The 19,076-nt window shown below is 41.5% G+C and overlaps 1 protein-coding gene across 7 annotated transcripts in view; it reads right to left on the bottom strand.

Annotated features, from left to right (window-relative positions):
- Window positions 1-19,076, bottom strand: part of SULF2 (sulfatase 2) — a 311,690-nt gene that overhangs the window by 201,205 nt on the left and 91,409 nt on the right. For 4 of the 7 annotated variants that reach the window (XM_089769700.1, XM_006132193.5, XM_075901574.2 and 1 more), the window contains one exon: window positions 7,255-7,377. The exons of the other annotated variants lie outside the window; for them this stretch is intronic. The gene's annotated coding sequence lies outside the window, so the exon portion shown is untranslated. The remainder of the gene's footprint in view (window positions 1-7,254; window positions 7,378-19,076) is intronic. 7 annotated transcript variants of the gene reach the window in all.

Below are 19,076 nucleotides of genomic sequence, written 5' to 3'. Positions count from 1 at the left end.
TTTTTGTCTTCTACTCCCAGGAAATACTGCACACTCCTATGTGTATTGAGGTGACACCACTGATGAACACATACATTGCACATGATAAACGAGGTTCAAGATTTTACTTGTACTGTGCATCATTGGCTCTTATCTACAGAAAATGCAGCTGGTCTAGGACAAGATTTAAAAAAGGGACAATCTCCTTATGAGATTAATAGTTGTTTTGTGGCAAGGCAAACGTAGATAAACAAATGTAGTGTACACAGTCAATGGTATATGAGCCAAGGAGGCTAAATCATTTATTTTGGCAAATGGAAGAAAACCAAGGATACTGTAACTTTTTTGTAAAAACAACACAGAATAGATAATCTAAGAAAGCAGATTTTACATGAAAGAACTGCTTAGTACTTAAGCATACTTACTAATTTTGTTTATATTCTTTAACTTGCTCCCAGCATTAAAAACCTTAGGGTATGTCTACACTACCCCCCTAGTTCGAACTAGGGGGGGTAATGTAGTCATACGGAGTTGCAAATGAAGCTCGGGATTTGAATTTCCCGGGCTTCATTTGCATAAATCCAGCCGGCGCCATTTTTAAATGCCTGCTAGGTCGGACCCCGTGCCGCGCGGCTACACGCGGCAGGGACTAGCTAGTTCGGATTAGGCTTCCTAATCCGAACTAGCTGTACACCTCGTTCCATGAGGCGTACAGCTAGTTCGGATAGGAAGCCTAATCCGAACTAGCTAGTCCGTGCCTCGTGTAGCCGCGCGGCACGGGATCCGACCTAGCCGGCATTTAAAAATGGCGCCGGCCGGCTTTATGCAAATGAAGCCCGGGAAATTCAAATCCCGGGCTTCATTTGCAACTCCGTATGACTACATTACCGCCCCTAGTTTGAACTAGGGGGGTAGTGTAAATATACCCTTAGTTTTGTTTGCATGAAAGAACTTAGAAGATAATTAGATTAACAACACTGATTTTAATACCTACCTATGTGAATTCATATCTGTCTGTATTCTGTGATAGAATTGATATTTCTTAGCAGCATTCTTTAAGATCAATTCTAAACCTTTTCTTATTTATCAAGTCCTTAGAGATAAGCTTTCTTTTACATAAATTAAAGACATATAAAGAAGGTATCTTTTTATGAGAGAAATCTTCCATGTAAGACTCCATATTACATCTCCAGTGTTGATAGCAAGCATGTTACAGAAGTTGTGTCTAGACTACACAGTTCTTCCAGAAAAAAATACGCACATTGCAAACCGCTTCTTTTCTGCTTCTGCTTCAGAAGAGGCTTTTCCAACATTTGGCCTGTCTTCACTGGGCCAAATGTCAGAAAAAAAACTTTTTTCGGAACATCCCTTCTTCCTTGTAAAAGGAGGTTTACAGGGATGCTGAAAAAATTTGTCTGCTCTTTTGAAAAAAATTTCGGAAGAGCAGACACGATCCTTGGACATGGCAAAGTTGAAAAAGTCTGCAGTCTAGACGTACCCAGAGAAAGACTAGAGCATGAGCCTGTCTGAGCAAGAATGCTTCCACAAAATTAATTTATAAACAGAAAAAAGAACATAAATGAAAAAGTTGAATAAACTTTCTTTGAACAAACTTAGAGCAGAAAAACTATTAGACGAGAATAATGATTTTCTATTTAACTGCCATGAAGGCCAACAGATGCATTTAAAACAGGGGTGGGCAATAATTTTTTATGGGGGTCCATGCCAAGATTTTGGACAGGGCCACACTCTTCCATGATATTAATGGAGGAGGTGCAGGGTCTGGGATGGTGATTGGGTGCAGAAGGGAGCTTGGGGTAAGGGACTGGGGTACAGGAAGGAGAGTGAGATCTGGGACAGAGTTGGGTGAAGGAGGCAGTTGTGACCTAGGGCAAGTGTCTGGGATGAAGGGGTTTTGTTTGTGACCTAAGGGAGGGTTCAGGAGTTTGTGTTCTGACCTAGGGTAGAAGGGGATTGTGGTTTGGGGCAAAGGATTGGGGTGCCAGATATGGGAGCAGGTGTGGATGCAGGAGGGGGGCAGAGGGTTTGGTTATGTTGGGGGTGGGGACAGAGGGGGAAATCCAAACTCAATCTTTGGACTTCAGAAAAATCGTAGTATGAAAGAATAATTTATGTGACTATGACTACTTCTCTTAGCTTAAGTTCTGTAGGTAGGGATTTTCCCAGCTAAATGTAGAAGTCTTCACTTTCCTCTCAGTTTCTACTAACAGTGTAAGAATACATCCCCCCCGCCAACATCTACCCCTTTACTTTTGAGGTAATGGTTTCTGACTGTTCCATTTTTCTAGGTCAGCCTCATCTTGCGCGGGCAGAGATATCATATTGGATAGCTTCTGATCTATAGATGGTCTAATTGTGCTAATATACATACTGATTGCTAGTGACTTGCAACTCAAGATTCAGCAGAAACTCAATCATTGTTAAACTTTTGCAGTAAGATTAATTGGTTATCAAGCTTCTTCCTTCTTTTCAGATAAAGATATAAAGTTGTATAAATAATATTTATAAATAACCCTTACGCACAATAAAGGGTCTAATTTCATTATGTTTCTGTCAAGAGTCGGTATCATTCCTTCCCTCCACCCCTCCAGAATTTCTGTCCATAGTAGCATAAATTATGCAAACATGTCTAGAAGATTTCCAGTGCTACAGCCCAAAGCATAGTGGATTTGTGACTATTAACTCAAATGGGCATGGATAAGGTCATTTTGAAGGAAAAAGCAGTGTTATCAGGAATGGATTATGTTGATGCATCAAACATATTACATTTATTAAAAGCCAACCTGGGAAATGTTCAGGAAACGATCTTTTAAAAGGCTGCACTTTGAAAATAAGGCTTAAGATATATATTTGGCATACCTGCTCATCTCAGGCTGGCAGTCGAGGGCACACATGTTTATATGAGCAAAGGCAAAAGCAAAGGCTGCCTGGCATTTTTCACATCTGTGAAATTATTTCTCAGTTGATACGTTTTCATACTTCATGCCCTAATAGGTTCGTTCCTAAATGTTTGGCTCATTTCTGTTGGCTTTAATGGGAGTTTTTGGTGCATGAGGCTGGCATGACTGGATTCACTGGGGTATGGATGGGTGTTTTGCTAGAGGCTTCCTTGAAATCATGCCTCAAATTACAAATGTCTGTGGATGGTATTAAAATACAAAGAGCTTCATTTGACTGAAGGTTACTCTCGTCAAGAAGCTCAATTATAAAATTAAAAAAACCTGGGCAATACAAAGTTAAGAATTAAAAGGTTGCAAAGTCAAGCACTCTCAAGTTAGGAAATGCCAGAATGAACATTGTCCAATCAACCTTAATACAGCTTCTTTGTGACCATTCATTTATGATTAAGCACTTAATTACGTGCAGAAGTGACAACCTGCAAAATGTCCAGCAACACTAAGGGACACAGTAACAGAAGCAGGGATAGAATTCTAGACTCTGGGGCAGAGCATTCAACTATCCTAATCGCAAGGCCATTCCTTCTCTTCCTGCAGTCCTGTTTCACTCACTACAAATCTTCCAACTTCTGCAACAAAAGAGGCAGCTGTCCTACAGACAACACTATTCTCTTTGTGAAGTACCACATTTCACCACTCAGTGCCATGTTGATCAATATATGAAGACAGTAATTACACTAAACTTAACTAAGATGAAACCTGGCATGTCCCCGTCCCCCCCCGGCAACCTCAATTTTACTGCAGCTTCTAAATTATTTTCATTATTAAAAATCGTTTGACAGAAAACTGAGTATGGACTCATCTAAAAATTCCTGCTTTTTTAAAGAAGGGTACATTTTCAGAAAGCCACAGCCCCCCAGTTTGTCAGAAGCACCTAAAACAATACACATGAATAGGAGCTATCGTTTTATATTTTTTCCCATAACAGTTCTGGAAAATAACAATTACTATGTGAGAAGGAACAGTGTAACTTACCACAGGGCAGATCTACAGGAGCGCAGCAGGAGTTTATCAACCAGTAAGATTTCATCTCAGCTTCTCTTGTAACCCCCTTATAACCTTGTGGTAGTCTCAGATAAATCAGTTACCAAAGGAAGCCATTGCCATGAGAGCCAGGCAATAATGACACTCCCCAAGTATGCAAATGAACTGAAAGGAAGGAGCTATGAGTGATGGATTCTCTCGTGTCATAATATTACCATTCAGCAGCTGCAGGGTCAATAAACGTATAGGGAAGTAAACTAGGAAAATCAGTCTTTCCAAAACTCCTGAAAATGGACAACATGAAATATAGACTGGAGAACACTCTACACGCACATTTAATTAGCAGCTGGAACTTGGTTCTAATACTGCGGCTGCAGCCAGAGCTCGGGTCCTTTAAATCGCTACCGGAACTTGGGTGGCCCTAAGGGCTGGCTGCCCAATCCCATTCCTTCTGCCCAAGGCCCTATCCCTTTTGGGAGCATAGAACCCTCTCCCCCACACACCTTGCCCAGGAGCCCAGCAATTCTGTCAATCTCCCTGCTAATGTACATTTCTGGCATTTTTCACATCTGCTTATCTCTTGTTTTCATACTAGAATGAATGCTTTTCAGTTCCAATTTCCACTCCCCTACAGCACGTCAGTATATTTATGCCTCTAACACAATATGTATAATGAACTCGCTTTCAAACTCTATTACAATGTTACAAATAAATTATTTAAATTGTGTGTATAACAGAGATAATTTTAAAGAAAAACTCTGGTTAAAAGAGATCAAACACACTAAAATATAAAATCCATTACATTTTTTCCAAGAACAGATCATTTATTCAATGTGATTTTAAGAGTGTTATTTATATTTGTGTACTTTTAACTTCCAACTAAGGATAACAAATTATATTGTGAATGTTAATACAAGGGTAACAGATGCCATGAGAAAGCAGTCTGGTGAATATAAAAAAATGCTAAAAACTTTAAGATGAATACTCGTGTTCTGAAGCAAATGGTTTATTAAGCTATTGTACTAAACATTGCTTTATGATGGTTATGTATTCACACTTCCACAGCTAGGCAATGAGGTCTTGTTCCTGCACGAGAATGAGTACTGAATTCAATGAAAATAGAGGGTGCTCAATAATATGCAGGGTCAGTCCCCTTAATGACTACTCTCCTGAGGTAGGTTTTGTGGTTTTTCAAGTGTCTGCCTACAGTGAATTAGAATGCCCGCTAAGTTTGTTTGCAGGTTGCAATAAATATCCTATGAAAAGCCAGTATTGCAAGACTGAGTTCAACAAAGGATTCAAACACATGAAATGTATGTATCCATTGTAACAGGTGTGTGGTTTTTCATTTTCACTCAAATCTGCAACAAAACATGTTTTGGGTTAGGACACTGCATTCAATTTTTTTTAATCAAGTGTAACAATGCTCCTCCCGAAGAGACATATTGTACAGCACAACACAGCAATCAGGCTGCTTGAAGAAATGAGACACCTAGAAATGAACCCTGCAAGATGTTACAGCATTTCCAGTCATTCACTAATGAAATAATACAAACAGAGATTTAGCAGTCTAATAACCCTAAGTGAAAGCAGAATATTAAAAGTGATAGTATCTGTGCTGACAGATACTGGGAAATCTACTTCTCAACAAATCTTCCAAGAAATGGGTTTGGGTTTGGGTCAGATGATATTGTGAAGCCAGTACTTGGTAAACAGGCAATTATCTTTCTCAGAATACTTGAAGCATGCTTATATATGATACTGTTTAGTTAACTTTCACTACAAGTTACATCTTCTCTACCCAATAAATTATCTATATACTGTGGTTCACTCCAGCCTTGGTGTTTTGTTTATTCAATGCAAAACTCCCACACCAGTATACTCTACAGTAATTGTTTATCCCCTAAGCCACTGCTCAACCATGAACATAGAAAAGGATTCTCATCAGCTTTCCACATCAAGGCTCTTTTGGAGTGTTAGTATCAGTGTATTTGCAGTTTTTATTTATTTTTGACAGCTTACTCTAATCCAAAAGTAGTTTTTCACGGTTCTCCCTCGCAAATAGATTTATTAATGGCTAGGAGGAACATGTTATCGACTTTCCAGCTTATAGAAGTATAGCAGAGTTTCTAACTCTCCTTCTGAAACAAATCTGGAAACCCTTTGCTCCAATTTAACTTTAGCTATGAGGACAAAGCTGGAGATAAAACGTGCAACAGGCAGATGTGTGCATTTCTATCTGTGGTATTTGTGGCAAGTAGACTCCAGTACCATTGGTATCCACTGAAACCATTAATACCAGTGGACTGAGTTATGAACTCCTTATACATCCTGAGAAGTAGTTTACTCACATGAGTAAGCTCAAAAATTTCAGCACGACAATTCATCTGTGCTTTACAAAGTGGCTAACTACTTTAGCATGGTAATTAAAAAGATGATTAAGGAATCAATTGATCTGATTAGAGTTGGGTCCAGACCACAGCTGGCTCTGTGCAAATACCCGCAGGGGTGAGAAAGAGTTCCACATAGAACCTTCTGCTTCCTTACAGAGAAGACAACTTGGCCAGGAATCAGTCAGTGCTTTCCTTAAAGCTCCAAGAACCAGCTCCTGCTCTGACTGACAGCACTGACAAAACCTTGACTGGCTCTAATGGGTGAAAGATCTACCCTGACTCATGAAGAAAGGCAATCAAGGAATAGGAATTTGAGGTGGAATATCAGGGTACAATCTAGAATAGACCCCTCCAATGGAAACCTCATCACCCAAGACAATTAAAGTTACTGGACGCTAGACAAAGCACTAGGAAAATTTACTGCAATCAGAGAGTTTATTGAAATCTTAGCAAGGTAATGGACTCAGTGATTTAACTTGTGTTTTTAGTTCATAATTTCTATTATAGTCTTTCCCTTTCCAGATAGCTCCTATAGCCAGGATCAAACCTTCAGTCCAGCCATGAAAGGAGACAAGCAGCCATTTTTAGAATAGAGATCTGCTACCGCTCAGTATATTGGACAATATGTATATACCGAGTAAGCATAGTCAGATAAAAGCGTGAATTATCAGAGGTATGTCAACTGCTACATTCTATGTCCTAAATTAGAACACACCTTTACTGGACCAGTTATTTGTGCTTCAATCCCAAAACTAATTTCCTAATCTCTCAGCTAACAAAGTAGAACAATTTTAACCCCATCCCATTTAAAACACTTCCAAGCAATATTTAATGCCTTCATAAGGCAAAACAAACCTCCTCTGACACAGAGAGCTCCCTTTTCTTTTTCATCAGGTACAGTTTGTGTTATCCTTACATACCCTCAATAATCACTCAGGAAAGGAGTACCCTGGAGTAGCTTGGCTGGCATTCAGGTGGGAAAAGACAAGGGTCTTAACTTCCGTTTCTAGGCTGAGGCAGAAGTGCACTGTGGAAGGCGAAGTCTGAAAAGTAAACAAACCACAAAATGTGTCAAACCCAGAATACAAACTTTGATGCCCATCACCCCAAAAGTGGGAGCACAAGATTTGCAGAGTATAGGTTAAGTCCTCATTTTCCCCAGTATCTACTCAGGGAAAATAGAACTTCAACACAATGGAAAAACAAGGACATGAGCTCCCTTCATTTGTTCTGGAGTGTCAGAAGATGATCTGCTAAGACATCAAGCTTCTTGAAAGCCTTGCAGATCACAGCATGGGCCCCTGGTAAATTTCATGATAGAGATTTGATTAACCCAACAGTAATTTCAGAACATTCAAATTGAAGCATATTGCTAAAAGCACTTTCTGCATTAGCCTACACATTTAACTGGTACTATTTTTTGTGTTAAGTTTTTGTGAGTACCCTTGGACGTGGACCTTGAGAAAACGCTGTTCTCAATGGTAACATTCTTGATTCCCTCTCATCTATTACAAAGGTCAAAAGGCACGGCATCAAAAATTATCCCTCCGTAGAGTCAGATTACCCAACTGAACCATTAAGCTTGTCTTTGAGAGTTATTTACACCTTAGCCTGGACCTTGATCAGATTGGTTCCATTGTTAAGTCAGGAACCACCTTGTACTCCTGCAACTCATGCATACTAGCTGTCACCTGATAACTGATCAGAGCATTCTGATAGCTCTGTTAGGATTTAAAGCTGATGAAATAAACTTTGGAGATACTATTTGATTCAAAAAATAAACAAAAACAAGCACCAGTAAAACATCAAACTGACAGCAGGATGGTCAATCCTTCTGCCTCACAGCTGAGACTTGGTTAATCCTGCTAATCAGAGGAATGCTGAAAATCCTCGGAGTAAAATACTGGCATTGGTCCATCATCTCTCCATGGCAACCTAGTCTTGATTAGCATCTGTTTATAAGTTTAAAAGCTCTGGGGCTTACAAAGTATTTTGTTTTAATTCATGTAACTCAACTGTCCATCATTCAGTACCCTTACTGCTATGTGAATGATCTATGGTATTGAGAAATATTTTGGAAAATTCAGCAGGCAATAATTGAATTACAGTAGGTGATTGCTTTAGGACTGCATACCATGGCACATTAATCCCTAAGATAGGTGACATATGACACATTGTAAACCATCTATGCATATAACACCTGTGATGAGCAGGGTAGACAAGTTAACTTCTACAACTTGGATACAATTTGATAAATCTCCCAGCCAGTGGGATAACAGGTGCAGAACTGGGGAAATTAAGCAAATTCTTGATCATGTTTGTAGGGCCACGGGCTCTTTAGTGACTAGAAAAGTATTTCTTAGACATTGCTAAGCATTTTACTTTCAGATTCCAGCTACCTTTTTTAAAAGAGGTGTAGCTGGGTAAAGAAATTGCGTATTTGTAATAAATGCAAATATTCCTTCAAACTGTCTGTGATTGGTTTATGTGGAAGTAAGGTCTGCATATGATACATGCTTCTGCCACTTATTTGGTCACAGGTTTAAGACTTTCTGAGATGTGAAGCACAATTCCGAATGACTCCTTATAGATAATCATCCCAAGATTAAACTTCGGCAACATTCATCACACTGTCAAGTGTCTTTCCTCTGGAATTTCGTGTCTGAATATTTTTTGTCAACAGAATAACAAGTTGCAGCAAATTAAATATTTAATGTCTTTTCTTTACAAGCTGCAATACATTGACAGCAATGTGTGGAAATATAATGATAAACAATATGTTTAATTCCAATTATTGCATTCATGCGCCAATTCTGAAGTTTGACATGTGGGAGAATTTATATAATTCAGACACACACATGCTGCTACTTCCTACTGTTGCCAAAACAGGTTATTAATTGCCAAATGCTTGTATTGTTCTTCACAATTATAAATGGCTGGTTACATCTAGATCATTGTGGTTATGTTTAGGCCACTGTGATTATCAAATATAAGGCGTAGAGTGATTATCAAATATCAGGCTTACAGTGTCTTATCTGGCAAATAATAATCCATGTTAAAATATTAAGAAGAAATTATATACATCTTCACTTTTTTGTTATAAGAGATGCTGCAGTAGAGCTTCACATTAGAAAATGGGAGATTTTTTACAAATTAGTAACTAAATGAGTAAGAGAATCAAAAATATCACAGATATCACATCAGAAAAGTGCAATGTTCATTTCTTTTGCAAAGAGTAATTTGGTTTTAATTAGAGCTCAAAGTATAGCAGTACAGTACTGGTAAAAGTAGCAATGTCAGAAATAAGATCGCTCCCTGTCATCTGCTTTTAAATCTGTTACGAGAATGGGATGAAAAACATGGTATATTTGTGATTATTACCGTATTTTCAATTAAGTAAATTAGAAAATTAGAGAAGCTCTACTGTAAAACCAAATGGAAAGTGCGTCTCAGGGTGGCTTTAAAGAGAACTCAGACTGTTTTTAAAGCTTCCCAGGCCATTTGCATATTATAATAACTTCATGGACATGCATTTAGAATACCAGTAAATATTACAGTGAACACATTAAGAGTGCCTTAAATCAGTAATTAACATATTACAGAGCACGAGGCGTCCTTGTGACTGAAAGAGCCAGCCGAACAGCAATCAAACTTTAAAAAACTCTGAATAGTCCATATATTTATATTGCACACATACAATTTACATTAAAATAACACTATTAAGCACTTAGAAGTTAGGAACAATCAAAATTAAGTGTGCCAGTTCAACCTTAATTTGGTCCCCCCATCCATACAAATTCTAATGCAGTTTTTAATTACACAATTAGATACCTTTTTCCCACAGGACCACTGCCTCATGGAGTTCACAGATTGAATGGTGCTTACTTAATGAGCAGCTATTCAATATTTTGTTTTTTCCCTCCTCCTTGTTCAATGTGTGGCCTCATGCTTTATTTCCTGCATACTACTCCAACCCTGCAACAGTATTAATTTCCCCATGAGCTTTTCTATGTTGCACTATGATATCAGAATGTTTCACAAACAATCAATTAGTTTATATTCACAACATCCCTGTGAAGTGGGGGGATGGTATTACATGCAGTTTACAAACGGAAAATAGAGGTACAAAGTCATTACCATAATGCCAAAATGCTATTAATTTCAGGCACTGGATTTGAGACACATACAACCTGATTTTTCAAACCACTAGACTATATAGAACTTCATAAGTTCAAAGCACAGTTCCCACTGACTTCAGTTGCACCTGAGAGTGCACAGCAGACCCCAGTGCATCCAGAAAATGAGAAACTCAATTAGCGACGATGAAAAATTTGGTTTAAGTAACTTGTCCAGCATCACAAAGGAACTTTGTGGCAGGGATAAAATCTAGTTCTCCAAGACAACTTTCAGCTAGGTTAACAGACATCTGACCATTCTCTCAAAGTCTGACCCCTTCTATCCCACCCCTCCAATATATCCCTGTTCCCAACCTGTCTCTTTCCTACACATGTCCTCTTGTCTCTGTCCCATTATCCTCACCCAGCTCCTAGCTCCTAGCATTATTTCAGACCTAGTCTCCCTCTCTCCCTCCCTCCCTCCCCGCCTCCACTCTCATTATCCTTTCTGAATCACTTAAAATGTTGCCCCCACCCCCAGCTCCTTGTCCCTAGCCTCACTTCCCAGAGAGATCTAGTTGGCCTGTTTTCAGCGTCTCAAACAATCTCGCCTCTCCCCACCTCTGGCCTCCAGTCATCCTACTGTCCACCATTGTCCTCCTGTCTTCCTTCTTATTCTACCTGCTATGAAATGGAGGCGGCCATACAGATTAGTCTTAGACAAAAATAAAAAACAATATCTAAGTAAACCCTCTAGAATTAATTAACCTCAGTAACAAAAAAAGGGAAATAAGTCTATGTAGTTACAACGGCACAAGAGAGAAGAATCACATTTACATTCTAGGATAGTGTCCCTTAATTTTTACCATTCCCCATTTCACTCATATAACCTTCTGGGAGGAAATCACAGTTTCTGGATTTGTTAATTGGTTCCTCCAAGGTGAAGAAATTAAGTGTCTAGAGAAGCATTCAGAGCAGTGTCTTCCACCTTCGCGATCTCAAAAGTGCATCTAATTCCCTGAACTAGAATTCATAAAGGGAAGGATCTGAAACAGAACGGTCCCCACATCCCAGAACCCGCTCTTCCACTATCATTCTAAAGGGATTTCTCAAAGTGTAACGTTTTGTCTGAAGAGCCAAAACAGATTGTGACTGATGAAAGCGAGGCAAACTGAGCTTATGCCAGCAAGGGAACTGCACAATTCTTTTAAAACCCTAACGATTTATTGCTTTGGTTGGCTTCAAAAGCATTGAAAAATGTTAGATGAAGCCACAAAACTGATAGTGTCTAGGGCTAAATTGTAGCTTTCCCATGTGCCCCGAATAAGAGGTAGAGTGTAGCTGCACTGCCTCAGGAACAGAGCAGAGAAGTGAAATCAGGATGGATTTACTCTGAAGTCACGGGATGTGACCACAGCTCCGGTAGACATATCTGAGCTAGCTATACCCTTGCTAACGTGGCTGAAAATAGCAAGGTAGATGTGGCAGCATGGGCTTCAGTGTGAGCTGTCTAAGCCTGTTGTGGACCAGCTCACCTTGCTGAAGCCCATGTCGCTGCAGCTACAATGCTGTAGCTATTCTCTTCTGTGAGGGAGTGGGAGGGAAGCAGGAAGAAGCAGGGCTCCCCTTTTCCATTTTGTCTTCACTTGCATGCAACTAAGAGCATCAGGCAAGTATTTCCAAATGCCCCTCACTGCAGTAGGGGTCACAATGTGGCCAAGTGGGGAAAAGAGGGGTAGTTTTAATCCCTTGCTTTGCTGTGTGTGTCCTGTGACAGTCTAGCCCACAGAGAATGAACACAATAAACCAGTGCACAAATCTTCTCTAGCCCTTGCGTGGCAGGGACAAAAATTGGAATAGAGAATATAGTAATAGGAGTAGGCAGAATACTACTTCTGCCACATCATTCCCCCCTCTCTTATCTCAAGGAAAGCATCTATTATTAGTTCATGCTGAGTGGGAGGACTTTAGCGGGATTAATTATTGTAGTATCTTGTACATGTTTGCTAGATTCAACCTCATTAATTTCAGTAAGAATTTTGCCTAAATAACTAAGTAAAAACAGTTTTGCATACGCAATCTAACTCTGAATTCTCTCTCTCTCCCTTTTACATCCAACACATTAAAAATCCATCTTACAAACACTTACACTTTTAAAACATTTTAGGGGAATACTTCCCTGTGTCAGTAGACTAGAGAACATCAATTCTTAATATAAAATATTACATCTGTCTCAAATATCAATTTTGCTTCCTTGCCAGAGATCCCAATATATGGAATAAAAGTAATAGCAAAGAGTCATTCTGTCAATTTCCTAATGAGTACAAAGAGTGGCCACAACAGTAGGGAAAAGTGGATACATCTACAATAAAATTTAAAACCAATTTCTAGATTACAAAAACGGGTCAACAGCCCTCTAACGGACAAAAGTAGAAAGTGATAGGACATTGGAAGGGAAAACATTTATCTTAACATGATAAAAATCTCACTACAATATTATTCCAAGACCAGGAAAGCCCTACAATTTAGCATAGTCAATATAAGATAAGCTCAATGCTTTTATTATGGTTTTCATGTACAGCTGTGGTGTCTAACCAGTTCTGAAGCAATAGCCACCATAGTGGCTACTGCTATGGCAAACTAGCCACACTCAACCGGACAGATAGCTACATGTGGCTAGTGGCTAGAGGGTTGGACACCATGGATATACAGTATATCAATAGGCTTGCCAGGTCCATTTTTGATGGAACTGTTAAAAGTCCGGTTGGTGTAGGGCTGGCAGGCTCTCTACTCGACACCCCATGACTCCTAGGAAGGGCCAGCATTTTCTTCTGTTCCTCGAGGGCTGGGACACCAATGGGAGCTGCAGGGGTGGAATCTGCAGGCAGGGATGGCGCACAGAGCCACCTAACCTTCCTCCACTTACGAGAGCTGGCGGAACATGCCAGCCACTTCCCAGGGGCCACAGGGAGCCAAGCAGGGAGCCCACACACTGAACGTCCTTCTGTGCCCCAAACCTCTGCCCCAGTCCTGAGCCCCAGCCCATACCCAAACTCTCTTCCAGAGGTGGCATCCTGCACCCCTCCAAACCCCACCCTCTTTGCCCCAGCCCTTATCTGCCTCCTGAACCCCCAAACCCGTGCATCTTGCACTCCTGCCCCAACCCCGAGCTCCCTCCTGCACCCCGAATCCCTCATCTCCAGCCCCACTCCAGAGTCTGCACCCCCAGTTGGAGCACTCACCCCTCTTACACTCCAGCCCAATGACAATGAGCGAGTGAGTGAGGGTGCGGGAAAGTGCACGACAGTGTGTGTGTGGGGGGGGGGGGGGCAAATGGAGTGATCAGAGTGGAGCCTCGGAAAAGGAGCAGGGCAAAAGTGTTCGGTTTTGTGTAATTAGCAAGTTACAAATTTACTTAAAATATCTGAAAAACTATATTTATTCTGTGCACAATGAAGAACTGCACCAAAAAAAATTAACTGTAGATAGAGACGACGTGTCAGAGTTTGGACCAGAAGACTCTCCGTTACAGTGCACTTCCATGGAACAAAACCCTCCTCCCCTTTTACTTTTTGGAAACTTCCACTAGGAGCTGTGCATGTTAGGTGAGCAGGAATGAGCCCATAATAACACTCCCATTTTCTCGAGCAGGGGCTTTTATTATGGTAAATATCTGGATAAATCACAGACTACTCAAGGCCATTTGTAAGGAATTCACGAAGGAATCTTCTCTGTGCTCTGAAACTGGGCACCTTTAATGACCAGCTAGCATGGTATTGACTACACCCCAGGCTGGAGACCTGCACAGCAGCATGCTCAGGAGAACAGTTATAGAGTTGCCTGGTCACTCTATTACTAAAGGGTGGCATTCAGAAACAATACAAGATATGATCAGTAACACTCTTTATATTCTCTCTATGTACACAGATGAGCCAACAGTCATGTCAGGTGCCTGGGCAGGATGGAGGGAGGCTGGCTCCGCCCTCATGGAAGGGGTAGGGGTCAGAGGAGCCAACCCTCAGCACTGCTGGGAGTGCGCCACGCCAGCCCCCCACAATCCTTAGAGCCGCTTGGAATCTTTAGAATTTGCCGTCCCCAGGGCAGTTGTCCCCTTCACCTCTCTCCTGCTCCATCAGTATTGTACAGTTTTAATTTCCTTTCACTTTCTGGTGTGGATTATGGTCAGACATGTCATACTTTCTAGCTGTTATATATCTTTCGTTTTTTTTCTCTACTCCAAAGCAGCTCCACCAAACAGAAATCTATTACAGAAAAGACTAGAAAACACCTGTTATTCCAAAGGGATCAAAAGCAAATGCATGACTGCTCCAGAAAGCAACCATCGCCATACAGTAGTTAAACCCAAAAGCTTTACTTCAATCTTTACTTTTATTATGCATGGATGAATATCAGAGCTAAAAGACCATTTAAAACTCTGCACAGTTGAATTCTACACACACTTGCCCTTGTCTGGCAGGTGACCTTGACTAAGGCTAGTTTGCTTTTGGTCTTTTCCTTAAATATAGATCAGAAAGATCTTTATTTGTCTTGTCTGCCAAGGCCTCTCAGAGTGAGGTCACAGCATTTTATTTTTAATAGAAGTGCCCAACACCAAGCCACGGGGTGCTGTATCAAACTATAAACAAACTAACTGAATAAATATGTTCCTCCCACCACTGGGCAAAACAGAATCACTCCTTCTCACAAGGAGAAAGGATAGGCCACACACCAGGCCTGACAGTCAGATGGCTCTAGAGAACTAAGGAGTGCACCTAATTTCTTGGCAAAGGGTCCTCACTTTAGCTCCTCAACAAACCAGATGAATGTAAAAACAGGCTCATCTGATTTCAAATCCAATGAAGGAACATAAGAAATGAAACTGGTTAGGATGCCCCAAAGCCCAGGTCTTTCAGGACTTTCTAAATTAATACTAAGGCTCACTGCCAACCATTGATTTCTCTTGGCCTACCTTTAAGTGTTTTGGAAACCTCTCACTCTTTTATATTGGTGTACAAATGAGAGAGACAGTCCATTATATTTCCCCACCTAATTATGTAGGGAACAGTGAACCATGGGGAAGAGGGGGCTCAGAGTGTTGTCTGAGGGCAACTGTTTCTCTTATATATTGTATCTGGAATGTAGGGTTGCCAGGTGTCCGGTATTGTACCAAATAGTCTGGTATTTGCACGCTATGTCCGGTTAAAAAAATCAGAAAATACCGGACATGTGTAATGTCCGGTATTTTCTGATTTTTCTGGCTGCGCACCGGACGGAAGCCTGGTGAGGATGAGGGGGAGCAGCTGGGAGTCCCAATTGGGAGGCGGGGCCGTGATTGCCACCAGGAGCCCTCAGTCGGTTGACTGTGAGGAGGAGGGGAAGCCTCCTCCTTGCTTGTGCGTCGCTGGGAGCCTGCGCGGGACAGGCAGCAAGTGCCCAGGTCAGTCCCGCTCCCCACCGGCCAATTTGCTCACCCCTCACCTTCCCGGCCGGCCAGTTCTTCCCCACTTCCTCTCCTGATCTTCTCTGGCCAGCCCCCCTGCACCTCCCCCCAGCTCTGCTTCCCGCCGGCCCGTTCCTCTTCCTAATCTCCTCTGGCCAGCACCGCTGCACCTCTCCCCACCCCGCCAGCTGTGCTTCCCGCTCCCCCTTCCTCCTGGCCAGCCCTGCGGCCCCCGACCCACCCCAGCTCTCCTTCCCGCTGGCCTGTTCCTCTTCCTGATCTCCCCCAGGCAGCACCACTGCACTCCTCCCCCCTCCAGCTTTGTTTCTGGCCCCCTTTCTCCTGGCCACCCTCACGGCCCCTGATCTCCCCCAGCTGTGCTTCCTGTCCTCCCTTACTCCAGGCTAGACCTGCCCCCTCCCGGCCGGTCCCCTCTCCCCTGATATCCTGAGGCCAGCCCTGTTCCACCCGACCCTCCCCGCCATGACCAGCCCTGCTTCCCGTTGGCCCCCCCATCTTCCCCAGCCAGCCCCGTTGGCACCCCTCCCATTAGCTGTTTCCAGGCCCTCTCCTTCCCGGCCAGCACTGCTCCCTTCCTGGCCGGTCCTCTCCCCCCACCATGAAGCGTGTCAGGGTTTTTGGTTTTTTTTTTTGCTCAACAACTTTGGTCCCCCTCCCTTTTTTATTTTCCTTCAGCAAAATTTTTTCCCTGTGGTTTTTTTTTTTTTTTTGGGTGGGGGGGGGGGAATGTTCAGTATTTTTGTTTCAGCCATCTGGCAACCCTACTGGAAGGTTGGTTCTTAAGTATTTTGTTCTGTCTTCATCAGATAGTAGCTACATGCTTTGTAATAAACATCTTGTCCTGTATCACAGATGAGGTAAATCAAACTGTGTCTTGATGGCTGCTACAAAAACACATAATGCGTTTTCTAAATATTATGGCCCAAGTGGTCAAAGCTCCATTTTTTGATCTTCAGCTACATTTGAAGTTTCTGTGATTAAATGCACAACTGCAACAAATGCACATAAAAAGTTCAGTATTTAGCTGTCATCTCTGAATGCTTCCATCATATGTTCTCATGCAATCAGTCAAATTATTTTATTTATTTTAATATTGTCCTATAAAACCTAAAAAGAACTCTTCTCCCAGGTTAAACATAATTAAAAATACAATTCCAGTTATAACAGAAGACAGCTGTAGCAAATCACCAGTCTTTATCTGCTCCAAGAAATCCATTCAAATAAAAATAATTTTAAAAGATCACCACGTTTCCCCTTCTCAGTTTCTATAAAATCTCATTTCTTCCCCATTCAAATCCAGGCACTTGAACCACTTCAGTTTCTCAAACTCCTGCCAGACAGATGCACATCGCAATACACTGCCAAAGTTAACAAACGTGTGCTACCGTGTCCCAAGAAGTGCTGTTTTTCTGATGGGGGAAGGATGGATAAGGATGTACACATGCAATTTGGAAAATCTGAGTCTTTATTTTTAAGTTGAATTTAATAGTGATGAACCAGGCAGAACTACCTTGTCTACAAGGAACACTGTGCATGGAAATGGTCTGAACTTGAAGCACAGCTCGTGAGTAGATAGGAAAATGTTTATTTAGTTGCAATCAGGTTATTCTCTTTGTTTCCCCCAGCTTCTAGCTTAAAACTCCCACAAAGAAAACCGCAGGCAGGTATATCTTTTCAATTCAAATTTCAACACCCTTTCCCACTGGTTCTTCTGGCTCCTTGCCAACACCCCCTAGCTATCTGAGTTTAACCCTTTAGTCACCGAAGGCTGGCCAGCACTACTCCTATCCATCACAAATGCATTCAGCCAACTGTGTAGACATTCACATGCCAACCCCCCTTCTGATTTTTGCAGATGATCAATTTCTATTCTGAAGAATGAGATTTGTCTCTGATCAGCTGCAGTGTTGTTGGCTGTCATTAACTGATTCCACTGTTTAAAATCAGCTGCATTCTGTAGCTCAGTAATTTCCTGCAACCATGAACTGTTATGGCTGATGGAGTTATCGTGGACAGTTCTCTGAAAACTTCCACACAGTGTGCAGTGGCGGTCAAAAAGGCAAATAGGATGCTAGGAATTATTAGGAAAGGGACAGAAAATAAGACACAGAATATCTTACTGCCCCTGTATAAAACTATAGTACGCCCACATCTGGAATACTGTGTACAGATGTGGTCTCCTCACCTCAAAAAAGATATTTTGGCCTTTGAAAGGGTTCAGAAAAGGGCAAGTAAAATGATTAGGGGTTTGGAATGGGTCCCATATGAGGAGAGGTTAAAGCGACTGGGACTTTTCAGTTTAGAAAAGAGGAGACTGAGGGGGGATATGATAGAGGTATATAAAATCATGAGTGGTGTGGAGAGGGCCGATAAAGAAAAGTTTTTTATTAGTTCCCTAAATAGAAGAACTAGAGGACACCAAATGAAATTAATGGGGAGCAGGTTTAAAACTAATAAAAGAAAGTTCTTCTTCACACAGCGTGTGGAACTCCTTGCCAGAGGAGGCTGTGAAGGCTAGGACTATAATAGAGTTTAAAGAGAAGCTAGATAATTTCATGGAGGTTAGGTCCATAAAAGGCTATTAACCAGGGGATAAAATGGTGTCCTTGGCCTCTGTCTGTCAGAGGCTGGAGAGGGATGGCAGGAGACAAATTGCTTGATCGTTGTCTTCGGTCCACCCTCTCTGGGGTACCTGGTTCTGGCCACTGTCGGTAGACAGGATACTGGGCTAGATGGACCTTTGTTCTGACCCAATACGGCCGTTCTTATGTTCTTATGTACAAAGTGTATAAAGTGAACTTTCACTTTTATCATTCTAATTTTACTTCTTTTTAATTTCATCAAGTGTTCCCTTTTATTTAGAGGCAGGCTATGAGTCCCATCACTTCCCCTGTTCATGTAAACGGTCAGAACAAAGAACACCCTTTAATTTCTCATTTCAAAGGCACAGAGCACAATTTCACATGTCTTACTGAACACAGAAAAGAAAAACTATTCCAGTCTCTGCTGCTTTCCCCTCATGTGTCACAGTCACTCTTTCTTCATCTTCCTTCTACCTCTAATCAATTTAATAGCAATGTCTGGCTGACAACCATCCTTCTTTCAGTACTGCATCTGGGGAGAACCAACATGTCAGACTCAAAAAATAAACTAATTCCCTTTTCTC

The sequence above is a fragment of the Pelodiscus sinensis genome, chromosome 17, assembly GCF_052426305.1.
Source record: "Pelodiscus sinensis isolate ZL-2025 chromosome 17, ASM5242630v1, whole genome shotgun sequence".
Lineage (NCBI taxonomy): Eukaryota > Metazoa > Chordata > Testudines > Trionychidae > Pelodiscus > Pelodiscus sinensis.
Note: the sequence above shows the minus strand (reverse complement) of the source record. Positions and strands in the feature narration are given on the sequence as shown.